We start from the raw sequence: 12566 nt of genomic DNA, 5'->3' as shown, positions 1-12566 counted from the left end.
GTGATCTGGGAACACCTGTAACTCTAAATGGATACCAGGGTGCTGCCTGCATTTTACGATGAAATATTTCAATCAGCTTCGCTTCACGAATAGTAATTGTTGATCATAAAGACTAAGTCACTAAAAAAAACCACTATCTAATATTTAGACTTTATCCTTTATCCTTTATCCAATTAAAAAGACCATTTGTTATAATCAGCACTTGCATTATCAATTTGGCTTCATGAATAGTAATTGTTTATCATAAGGACTAAGTTACTTGAAAAACTTAAACTTCAAGACTTTAAAAAAAACTAAAAAAAAACAGATCATTTTTGATTATCAGCAGCTGTATTATCAGTTTTGCTTCATAAATAGTAATTGTTAATCAGAAGGACTTGGCCGGATTAAAAAAAAACTACCCACTTTCTAATATTAAGAATTTACCCTTTTAAGAAAAAAACACAGATCATTTGTTATCATCAGCAGCTGCATTATCAATTTCACTTCATGAATAATAATAATTGTTGATCATAAGGACTTAGTCACATTAAAAAAAAAACACTTTCTAATATTTAGACTTTATCCTTTTTAAGAAAAATTAACTGCTCTAATCTGCACTTGCATTATCAATTTCGCTTCATGAATAATAATTGTTCATCATGAGGACTAAATTACTTGAAAAAAATCCAGTTTGTAATATTTAAACTTCAAGACTTTTTAAGAAAAAAAAAAAACACGGATCATTTTTGATTATCAGCAGGCGTATTATCACTTTTGCTTCATAAAAAGTAATCGTTAATCAGAAGGACTAAGTCACATTTAAAAATAAAACCATCCACTTTCTCATATTTAGATTTCAACCTTTTATAGAAAAAAAACACAGATCAGTTGTTGTTACCAGCAGCTGTATTATCAATTTCACTTCATGAATAGTACTAATTGTTGATCATAAGGAGTAAGTTACATTTAAAAAAAAATAGATGTCTGATATTTAGACTTCATCCTTTTTAAGAAAAATCAACTGTTCTAATCTGCACTTGCATTATCAATTTCGCTTCATGAATAGTAATTGTTGATCCTAAGGACTAAGTCACATATACTACCCACTCTAATATTTAGACTTCAACCTTTTTAAGAACAAAAACAGATCATTTGTTATTATCAGGAGCTACAGGCCCTCTCGGTTAACTCGTCCTCCCTGGATCTCTGTTGTGCTGTCCCTTTACCCTTGGGTGCGCCAGATTAATGGCTCATTTAAGTCCCCATTACATCACATTATACCATGCGCTCGGTACGAACTGTACATGCCCCGGCAAATAAATCATCGCGAAAATGTTAATCAATTTCAATAAGTGACTGTATATAATCTCTTTGATCGTAAGGACGATGACAAAGGTTTATCCTGATATTGCTGTCAGTCAGAGAGTGAGTCTAATAGCTCGGTAGCTGCCGGCCGATCAGGGCACCGTGTCTGGGATGCTCGGGCGGGGAGAGTATTATCGGTACTGCCATTTTACACAACCTTGAAGCGGAGAACGTCACATTGAGCACGGATTGGAAAAAAAGCACTCGCTGGGGCTGAAATCTTTGTTCGGCTGGTGATCGGTTAAATTACAGAAAACTTCGAGGCTGGCTCGAGCGGTCGTGGAAAAAAAAAAAAAAAAAAAAAAAAGAACAAAAACGGCTTCTGCGCCACATAATAATATGACAGGGTGAGGTTAAGAAAATTCTGTGGATTACAGGCACGTAAAAGGAATAGGTGTGGTTCACACCGCACAACGGCAGCGGTCCGAGCTGGAGGTTAATTCAATCCAACACATTCCATTTTGAGGCTGCTGTCAGGCTCGGGTCCGCAGTGTGACATTGTGAGGGAGGTGTAATTACATTTTGGTCCAGTCCAGCGACTCAGCGCCTATTCAGAGGTTGCTGTCAGTGTCCTGCTCCTATAGACCACAACGACCAAAGGAATGTCCGGTGCGCTGGACACACTCCTTGGACAAACGGGTCTATGAAGGACGCCGCGCTATGTCGGTTTATGTGCCGCGGCGGACGTATTTTTAAAATTCAATAGAAAAGAGGGCTTTCCTAATGGAGAAAAGGAGTATCGGTTTAAAACGTCGACGTTTGTGTGCTACTTCGATCCGGAAAAGCATAAAACGCACGGCCAGTTTAGACTGTTGAGTAAAATCAAGTGTGTTAGTATGATTTCCTATGTCTGTGGGTTTAGTGTCTGTGCAGGCTTTGTTAATATATGTGTGTGTGTGTGGGTGTGTGTGGTGGGGGCTGGTGCTGTTGGCCAACACCGATATCTTTCCCCAAGGAGGTCAGTCATTATTAGCTCTGCAGCTATAAATGATTTTTTTTTTTTAAATAGGAGTTTTCTACCCACTGCCCCATTGAACCCCATTGAAAACAAAAAGGTTTCTCTTACTTAGATGTGAAACTAAATTTACATACAACATTTTGAACAAAACAGTTTTAATTCTTTAATAATCTCGATATCTAAGTGTGCCAAAGTCAATAACTCCTGTTAATGTTCCCGTTTGACCTTCAGTCGGATCCATAACATGAACGTGTCCTTTGGACAACTGATCATAAAACAGGATTTTTATTGAGGATATTTTGAAATTTCTCTCTTCTCAGGTGCAATTTTCATAATTGGAAAATTGTTTTTAAGGGTTTTTCAGGAGGCCTCAGAGGATGTTGTTTCTTTTCGCACAGAGATCATTCATTAAGCCTGAATACTTATTTTTGAACTTACTTTAGAGGGAACAGACTCCCTCTTCGAGCAATTTGGTTTTTCAGAGGTCCTCTAAATGAGCAAAGGCAAATGGAAACAGCTTTTTTGCATTTTCATTAAAACATTCATATTATGTTTTCCACAGTTACGTCTGTGTGAAACGCATCAGCGCAGGCCATTCAATTTCGAAGGCATATTCGGGGGACAATTTCAAAACGACTTATTGGAATGCCTTTCACATTTGTATTAGTGTGTGCAACAGTCTCAGCACAGCAAATCTGATTTTACTCCCACAGCATTTCCCCAGTTTTGACAAGTTAGTAAACTCCAAATGTAGAGACTATCCAAATCTTAAGTAATTAAAACATATTTATTATGTGAGCATCAATACAGAAATGACCTTTTAAAGACAGCTTGTTGGATCTACATCAAACCTGGCTTTATGGCACCCAGATGGAGCATCTACCGCACTGACACGGTCCACAGTGACTGAATGTTACCAAATACTTTCAGCTCAATTTCTAAATTGCAACACAGATCATAAAGCCACCGCCCGTAATGATGGTGCAACTTCACTTGACACCGAAATTGACCAATGTGACAAATACTATCATTAGATTTAACATGTGAGATCTGTGGTCATTTCTACATATCCCAAATGTTTTGGTGCGAGTTAAAAAATTAGCAATCGATGTGAAGGGCACTCGCCGATGCTGAGCCGGAAGGATAATTATATTTAAGAGAGTGATGGCATGATATTTCTGACAACATCAGTTGTTAAGTCTGGAATTTAAATGTATTGTCCATTTAGTGGAAAATATGTGCAGATAGCGGTAGCTTTGGGTCTGTGAGCCACTTGGTTTCAAAAGTGAGGATAGTTTGAAGGGAGGAAACCAAAGAATTTACTTTAAATTCAATTTTTAAGGATCATACCATATAAAACAGAGCTTCCGAATGTCAGGAGAATTGAGAACGGTTACGCTGGAAAAAAACAAACGGCCCTTGTTGATTTCCCTCCATCTGTTTGATGAAAACAGTTTAACATGAACGTTAAAAATCGAACTTCAACAAACAGTTTCGGGGACACAACCGCTCATTAAGTGAACCTGAGCACAAAACTTTGTGATAGATTCACAGCTTTGCTGATGCTCTCAGTTCATGTGTGGCCATGTTGTACTTGTCCATTGTGTACTATTGATCAGGCTGTAGTGAAACTTGTGACTAAAGCTTAGTCCTATCCCAGCAGAATAAATCACAGTATTGACCCGGTGGTTATCAATAAAGGTAATGACAAACATCTGGCCCCACCTTTAATGGAATCGACAGAGTCTTCCTGGCGGCAGCCCAGCATCGGCCACACATAGATTGACTTGATCTTTCCAATGGGAACCCGCTCTTAATATGCAAATAAGAGGGGAGAAATGTAATCTCCATTTGAAGCGAAGCGACGCTCCTATTGAATAAGGAGCAGAAAATCTCCATCAAACACCAAAGGAAAACTCTTAGAACGCCGGCCGACAATAAGCCTATTTAGACTGACTAAGGTTTATTCTGTCAAGGAGCTCCGACACAGTGTGTCTATGTCACTGGTGGAATAAGTGAAGAGATCAAATCAATGGTCACTCTACGAAGGCTCCAGAGGTGCTGAGCTGGACTTTTGGCGTGCCCTGCACCGGCAGCACTCTTGTCTTCACTCTCCTGTGTGCGTGTCAAACCTGGATCTTCGCTGGATAATGTTCCATCAGGGCCTTCTGTGACAATAAGCTTGTGTATGCTAAACATCTAAAGAGCACTAACAGCATGCAAAGGTTCAAACAAGCCCTGCAGCACGAGGGCCCGTTCTCAAAACCATTTATTTGCACATAAAGTAAAGTGGTAACGACAGGGCGACATATAGTAACACACGGAAAAGCGCAAGGACCTTACGGAAACGTCTTTAGCGCCATTACATAAAAGAAAAGGCAAATGTTCTACGTGGAGAAAATGTGAAAGTGCCGCAAACGCACACTTTCCACTTGGTTTTAAATGAATTCAAGTTCCGGATCCTCCCCCCCGAAGGTTAAGCCTCTTTCCAAAGTCAGGAAGTCGCTTGCAAGGGGCAAAGTGATCTCGGCTCTGACTGAAAACCTACTAATGTATATTATCTAACATTAATTGAACGCCATGTCTGTTATATTAGACAACGAGGGCACATAGAGATGTTGTCACATTTTTTTTTTTCCCATGAGTAATTTAGCCTTGATGTAAACAAATAAGGAAAGAAGAAAGGCATGAACAGATGAGTTTATTTTCTCTAACCCACAGAACAATAAATAGTTGGTTTAACTGAGAAATTGAGATCACGGGCTCTTTGAGAAAACTGCCGAGCACCGCCGTATTTGTTAAAAAGAGCAACATTCGGCTATTAAAACAAGGATCGATACGTAGCTGACAGAGGAGGTAGGGTATTTTTTGACGCATTTACACATGGAGATAGCAGGCAATCTGGGAAAAGGGCCGCCAAGAAATTTATTACATAAAAGGGACAGCAGCATTACTGAAAGCACAAAGCAGGTTGATACCCTGCAGCCCAGTTAGCGTTTCACTTCAACATCAAAATCAAATAGAACATGCTCAGCAGACTAATAGTGAATGACACAGAATTGCACTTTATTGACAGTATTGAATTCCTAAAGGTACTTGAACAGCAAGCAATTACCGCTTTCTATCACATACAATTTAAAATAACATCATTTTGCTCTAATGGAAATGTTACATCTGACATTTTCTTTCACGGGCCGAACGAAGAAAGAATGAAGCCGAGGGGCCAGGCAGAGAGAAAAATGCTGCGCTCTGAGTAATGTTGAAGTCGCGCTAAATGAAATAGTCGGGGCTTGATGATAAAAGAATGGACAGCCGGTAGGGACCGATCGAGTCAAAATAAAACAAGGGAACGACTTCCTATCAGTCTCTTCTTGTTTGTAGCTTTCTAAAGGGACAGGAGCCGGTGAAAATTTATCAGCGGATCATAAAACTCAGTCATGTGTCTCCAGGTTTCTATCATCCTTTCTTTTGGGGTTCCACTTCATTTACCGGATGGGCTGGAGTCCAATAACGAAATGACTCATAAAGGAGAGAACTACAAATACTACATGCATGGTGGAAAAAAAAAACATAAACATTTACAAGAACAATTTCATGATGAGAGGTTTAAGACCTTTCTGCTTCCAGGATCACCTCATTAAAATCTAAGGGAACACATGTATGCCAACGCATGTACGGTACAATACGTGAGGATGAGTAAGAACTTCCCAAATTATATTTAATCCAGATTAAACCAAGTCAGATGTACCGGGGCTCCCGCAAAGACACGGAAAGTGCGCAGGACATCATTATCCCTCAAGTCTTGGATGAGGGTGGCAAAAATCAATGTTGGTGCCATGGCTTGCAAAGCAGACTGACTTGACAGTTGCATCACAGTACTGGCATTCGTTTCCACAGAACAGGATAATCAATCTGTATCAAACTTCAATAAAATTATGATGTGACTGCAATTAAAGTGTACCTCCGGTTTGACAGTCGAGGAAGAATCAACTGTATCGGTTTTCTTTTCACGAGACACAATGGTCAAATATATAAAAATATATATATATATATATTAGGCAATGGGAGGAAGCTCTGAACCTTCTACTTCCCTCCCAATCCTGTTACTGCTGGGATTTGTTCTGCTGCCCCTATAAAAGATTAGTCCTCAAGGAAAAAGAATGGACTTGATTAGCTAGACAGCAATTTAATGGGATTGTCAGAGGGCCTACAATAAATCAGCTTTTGTGATTAAATGGGATCTCCAGTAAAAGTTGAATGTCTCCAAATCAATAACTATTGAGTGTTTCTCCCTTTGTTCCAGGCAAAGGTAAAAAAAAAAAAAAGAGAGGGAAGAAAAATCCCAAATTTCCGGTTGGATAATGACCCCTCAGCCAGTGGTGAGAAGAAGCTTACGTGGTGAGCGGGGAAGCAGAAAAAGGGAGGGCGAGCAGCGGCGGCTAAACCCGGACAAAGCGGTTCGATAAGGAGATTTGGAATAAAAACAAAACGTCAGGGAACAGCTGAGGAATTTAGTAAAAGCAAGTGAACTTGCGCAAAGGTGGGTATACTCCAATAACCGGCCCCCTGCTGTAAAATCTCAAGGTACCTCTGTAATGGCTAACCACTGACAGCGTTGCACTCCCCCTCTAAGCCCGTGTACTCACGAGGATACGGCTCGGGTCAAACACTTGTTAAAAGAGCTGGGTTCTGTCTATTAGTGGGGAAATAAGACGGTGTGGAGAAACAGAGTATCCAGCCGGCCCATGACCCCGGCACCGGCGGCGAGACGCTCCAGTCAATTAAGCGGCAGAGCTCTGATTCTTCCATACATATTAACCACCAAACACCAGGAAGTGCCCATAGATCATAACACCAGGTTAAATAGAAAATATTATTGACCAAGGGGTGTTTTTCCTGATGAAACAGACGAGGGATTTGGCTCTTGCGGTGGGTAACACAAGGTTAAAAGATTTATTGATTCTTTGAACCATATTGGGTTTTTTGTTTTTTGTTTAATGCAAAAAAAAAAAAAAAAAAAAACGGCCTCTTCGCCAAAGCATGGCAAATGCATAGGACAAAACACATTCGCTTATACCTGATAGCCGCCCCCGTGAAAACGACGAGCGTTTTCCTCGCCGGCTCAAATCTGGTAACCATGTGTATGTCTGTGACCCTGCTCTGTATCTGGGGTGCGGTGTTGGGCACTGACTCACCGCCGCACTTCACACAACATCATCTCAGGGGGGCTGGACGAGCGTTCCGAGTCCTACCAGCCTGCTCTACATTCCTCATGCTTTGATAATGGAGTCGGGGGGATGTGGGGTGCCCATCATGTCTGTCCATCATCATCGTTCTCCCTCTCCTCCACCTCAAATACTCCCCTAATCCCCCCACACAGCAACACTCGGTCTCTCTCTCCCGCTCTCTCTCCTCCCCCAGCTCAGAGGAATTCTCCAGCTCTGGACAATGTTTTGTTTCTTTACAGACCATATTCATGATAGCAACAAAGACAGCCAGCGGTGAGAGTTTTAAGCCCCATCCTCCATATGTAACTTACTCAGATCGGGACCGCTCGTCATATTTAAACCGCGTGGGTTGACTGTCGAGGCCGTGAAAGGTGCGCTCTGACTCCATTCAACATCTTTATTATTCAGAAAGGTTTTGCCGGACACGCCGTCCACGGAATTGCATTTACGAACACAAGGACGGCAAGCAAGGAGATGATAGCCTTGAACACTGTTCAGCAGACAGCAGAAAACATTTCACACAATTGAGTCATTGCGCATTAGCCAGAACTCAATTCTGTCGCCCTATTCAACTCTGAGCCTCACTGAGTCATGGTAGCTCTGCTCTTTGTCTCGTTGTCCATTTCACTAGCTTTCACTTTGGCATGATCACAAGTGTGCACAACATCAATGTAGCCCTCGGAACTTTGAAGGTCTGTTCATTTTCTAAGTTCCGAGCACAACGCGCGGATCTTTTCAAGGCAAAGAGGGACAATTCAGAACCTAAAAAGAAAAGGGTGTTGACAAAAATGAATTCATACAAGTATGAAACCTTTCCCAAATCGTAAATCTATTCACTCATTCATCACTGAAAGCTCTTTTCGAGACCAGCGGCTCTGAATCGTTGCAAACGGTTTGACTGATTTTATGTCTCACGATCTCATCAAACGTATTTATTCTAGACATTGCATGTCTACCTTTAACTCACTCTCAGGTGATTCGCCTATTTTACTCAGATGCAAAAAAATAAAACCTCAAAACTGTGTCGGGACCAAAAGTCATTACAAAGTCATTTGTAAATAAATGCAGCTATTTGACCAGAATCAGCCGTACACAACACACACACACACACATCTGTTTGTATGCACATACACACATATTTTATATATATATATATATATATATATATATACACACACACATATACAGATATACATATATATGTATATTTTTTTACACATATATAAATACATATATGTATATATGTATACACATATATATACACACACACACAAATACATCTGTTTGTATGCGCACACACACACACACACACACACACACACACACACACACACACACACACACACACACACACACACACACACACACACACACACACACAGATAATCTGCTCTGTTCAGTTACCAGGAACATTTATTTTTAAGATCTGGTTTGGCTGAAGTAAGAAAACCTGTAACTTAGTTCCCAAATCAGAGGAAGAAAATAGATGTTGGCGCCTGTCCGTATGGACTAAAATCGAACACTTGTGTAACGTGTGATCGGTCAGTCAAATATAAAAATCCAATGCAAGTATAATGAATAAACGTGGTGTGCGTTTCAATGAGATGGTATGAAGACAGCTGGATCACCATGGCCAGCCACTGACCTTCAGGTGCCATTTGAGGGACAAATCCATGATGCTTCTTTTACAGCCAGACCCCCCCATCCCACCCCAGCCCAGCCCAGCCCCCCCTCACCCCATGCCTCTGTCCGTAATAGCGTGGCTCATTGCCATTTTCGGCTGTAGGACATTTTATGATAGCCATTCCTATGATTGTAGAGCAGGCCAGCGGCGGCAGTGGCACGGCTGAATAAGAGAAACAAGGTGCGGGCTGACCCTGAACCAACACCTGCACTATTGCTGCGGCCACATAAAGGAAGAATAAGGAGCAGTGGACAGGCGAGATTATGACAGGACAGGTGTGAGTGTGGGTTAATCCCAGGTGTTATGGGCAGGTTTTAATATAGATGCGCAGTCAGGATGTGATCGAGGATAATTGCTTTTGGGGTTGTCACAGATGGTGCTGGTTGATCTGTTGACTGTGGCCGGGCCAAACCTCTGTCAAGGACGTTACTACCGCTCTGTTCTTATCTCAACCTCACGATGTCAAATCAGCACCGATGCTGCAGAAGCATGACGAGGTGTTCCGTTCTATTTCCTGTGTTATTTAGTTTGTCGACCAATCGTATCCGCATGATGCGCCGTAAAAATAGAATATAACAATGCCTCGTCCTATTCGGTGAAACATCATGTTTAGGGACAATTCGAATTGGAGAAGAGATTGGGAAAAAAAATGCTGATGCAAACGGTAAATAAACCTGAGACACGTAAACAGACACTGTCTGTAGGAATTAGTGCAAAAGAGGAAAACAAAAATGATGGACTAACAACCGATATTATGTACCTGAAATACCGGTATTGGACGACATCGTGCCACATGCTGCCATGATTATTTGCCGGAAAAACCATGTGCGCGTGTACAACGCATCCAAACCCTACAATTGATCTGATTCGATTTTCACTTTGCTTAATCTCCTAGCTCCGAGCAAACCGACCGGAGACGATCCGACGGCGAGCGCAAAAAAAGAAACAGACTCGAACAAGGCAAGCAAGAGTGACAGGGAGCTGCAACAGAATGATAGAGGTCTGCACTTGCCTCTCATCTGAGCTATTCTGAGTGGCTACCGTGTCAGAACACGCCCCAGATGAGGTCTCTCAAGGTGGAGAAAGAGCTGTCATAACAGGATGCCTAGAGGGCCGTTCGATCACACCGACAGCTCTGAGAGGTGTTTGAGAGCTGGACACACACACGCACGCACACACACACACACACGTCTGCATATGACTGGTCCTGATTATTGCCAGATTACAGCCCTGCAGACAGACAATCATCATTCAGAGGCCACCATCTTTCACTTTCCATCTTTTTCCCCTCTTTCACCATCTTGTTTTCCTCTTCTTCTAAGAGAACAGGGGAGCAGGGAGTGCCGTTGACAGGCTGACTTCAATAGTCATGCTGACAGCGAGAAGATAAAAATGTTATCTCCAATATGATGATTCCACGTCAGCGCGTGCTCTGTCGCAGCCGTTCAGGTGAAACATTTTTCGGAACACGGATCTGCAGCGAAACGCGAAAACTCCTACAAGATAGCCCCAAATTTCAACATTTCCCCTGTCTGGTATGGTGTGACTGTAACCCATGTGTTGTGACAGAAAAGGCTGCAAAAATGTCAAGACAAGAATGATTGGGAAAATAGAATTTAGAAGCCTTCTTTCTGCTCCCCTTTTTCAATCTCACGCGATGTTTTTCTCCACTGTTTGAGCGTGTTTGTGCCATCCAGTTGGAGAACACAGATGGCCCGGTGTTGTTACAGTGCGTCGGGCCCCGGGGACACGTGTCCGAGAACGAGGCAGCGCTGTACACAGATGCCTCGTCTCATGTGATGCACGTCCCATTAAAAAAGGAGGCCGGACGGCATCTCCAATCAACAGATCACCTTTTCAAGCATTCCTTTGTTCCCTGAACTCCAGCAGCTGGTTGCAATTTGTTGGCAGGACAGGACACAGCAGTGCAACTTGCCAGTAAGTCCATCATGGTGCTGGGTAAAGCACGTGGGTGGAGTCACAAGCGATGGGTGCTGTAAATTACATGTCTTCTTGGTGAGGACGAATCCACACGTCCTAAAACGCACCGATAACTTGAGTACCAAAAATCACGCCGCGCCAAATGATCCCATGGGAGGAACTTGCGTATGCCACACTTTAAGGCTCTCGTTTTTTTTTTGTTTTCTCCTTTGTCGACTTGCCGCTGCAGAGGTGATCCGATCAGAGTTTCCCCTTGAAAATCTTGTTGCTGACAGCAATAATAAATTGCAATCTGACCAATCTATTGGTCAGCTTGAACCCCCTAAGTCCTTAAGAGAGAGAGGCTGGGAAAAATCAATTTGCAATTTACATCGGGGTGATGAGAGTTGAGAACACTAAGAAACAGACAGCTCCAAGGATTCAAGTATAATTACATCCCCGGTCAGAACAGAGCTGTAGCTCTAACATCATAATGGCTTTGACAGTCCACTGTTCTGAGTACAAGTCATTCGACACACAGATGGATTATCACACACAGGAAGTGATTCATACCAACGAACAGTAAGTGTATGACGATAACCTCTTAGTGGCCGAGCTTCTTGGAAATGCGGGGTACCTGACTCACACATAATTGTGCTGCGCCAAAGAGAAAACCATTGAGGTTAATTTTGAGCCAGGACGGTGTCTCAGTGGCCAGAGGCTACTGCAATGTTTGGGTATCAAGAGACTGACATATGACGAAACCGGATCTGTGTGTGAGTGTGAGTCTTTTCGGCTATTTTGCATACGCAGCCCAAGATGACGTGCAGATAAACGGTTTCCGTCCTCCGTGCGTCTCACTCACAAACACATGTACATCACACATATAAAGTGTCTCCGCACACCCGTGCGGAGACAGAGCCAAAAGTCATACGGAAACACAGAAGCGGAGGGAGGTGAATGAATAGTTGTGGTTTCGACTCCGTTTTGTTTTGTAGGGAGACAGAAAGAAGAGGCAGAAAAAGGAGCAGGCTCAAAGGGTTAAACGTTGGCAAAAAGTGGGGAGGGGACAAAAGGCCCATTGTAAGGGCCAGAAGTGTCCCCGGAAAGGAGGGGAGAGAAAAGAAAGCCACCACTGGCTGGTCCCCCATTCCCATTGTCAGCAGAGGGGAGTGCAGCCACGCATGACAGATGTCCCTGGCCATTGTTTCCACAGCAGCCTCCTCTCTGCCTCCTGCTTCGCCTCTGGAATTCCATGAGACAGCCTCCACCTGTGAGAGTCGTTCAACGCGCAATGCCTCGCCGTCCACGCCGCCCGTCACCGCGGCGCGCGGCCACGCAGACCCGCAAGGCGGGAGCGGGCCCGCGATCCCTGAGACGGAGTTCTAGCGGCTGTGAAAGACTCAGGAGAGCTTCTCGCTCGCAAAGG

Source organism: Fistularia commersonii, chromosome 34 (genome assembly GCF_037954325.1).
Source record: "Fistularia commersonii isolate RoL2024-O1a breed Wild chromosome 34, RoL_Fcom_v1.0, whole genome shotgun sequence".
Classification (NCBI taxonomy): domain Eukaryota; kingdom Metazoa; phylum Chordata; class Actinopteri; order Syngnathiformes; family Fistulariidae; genus Fistularia; species Fistularia commersonii.
The sequence above is the reverse complement of the archived record's forward strand: the minus strand, read 5'-3'. Positions refer to the sequence as shown.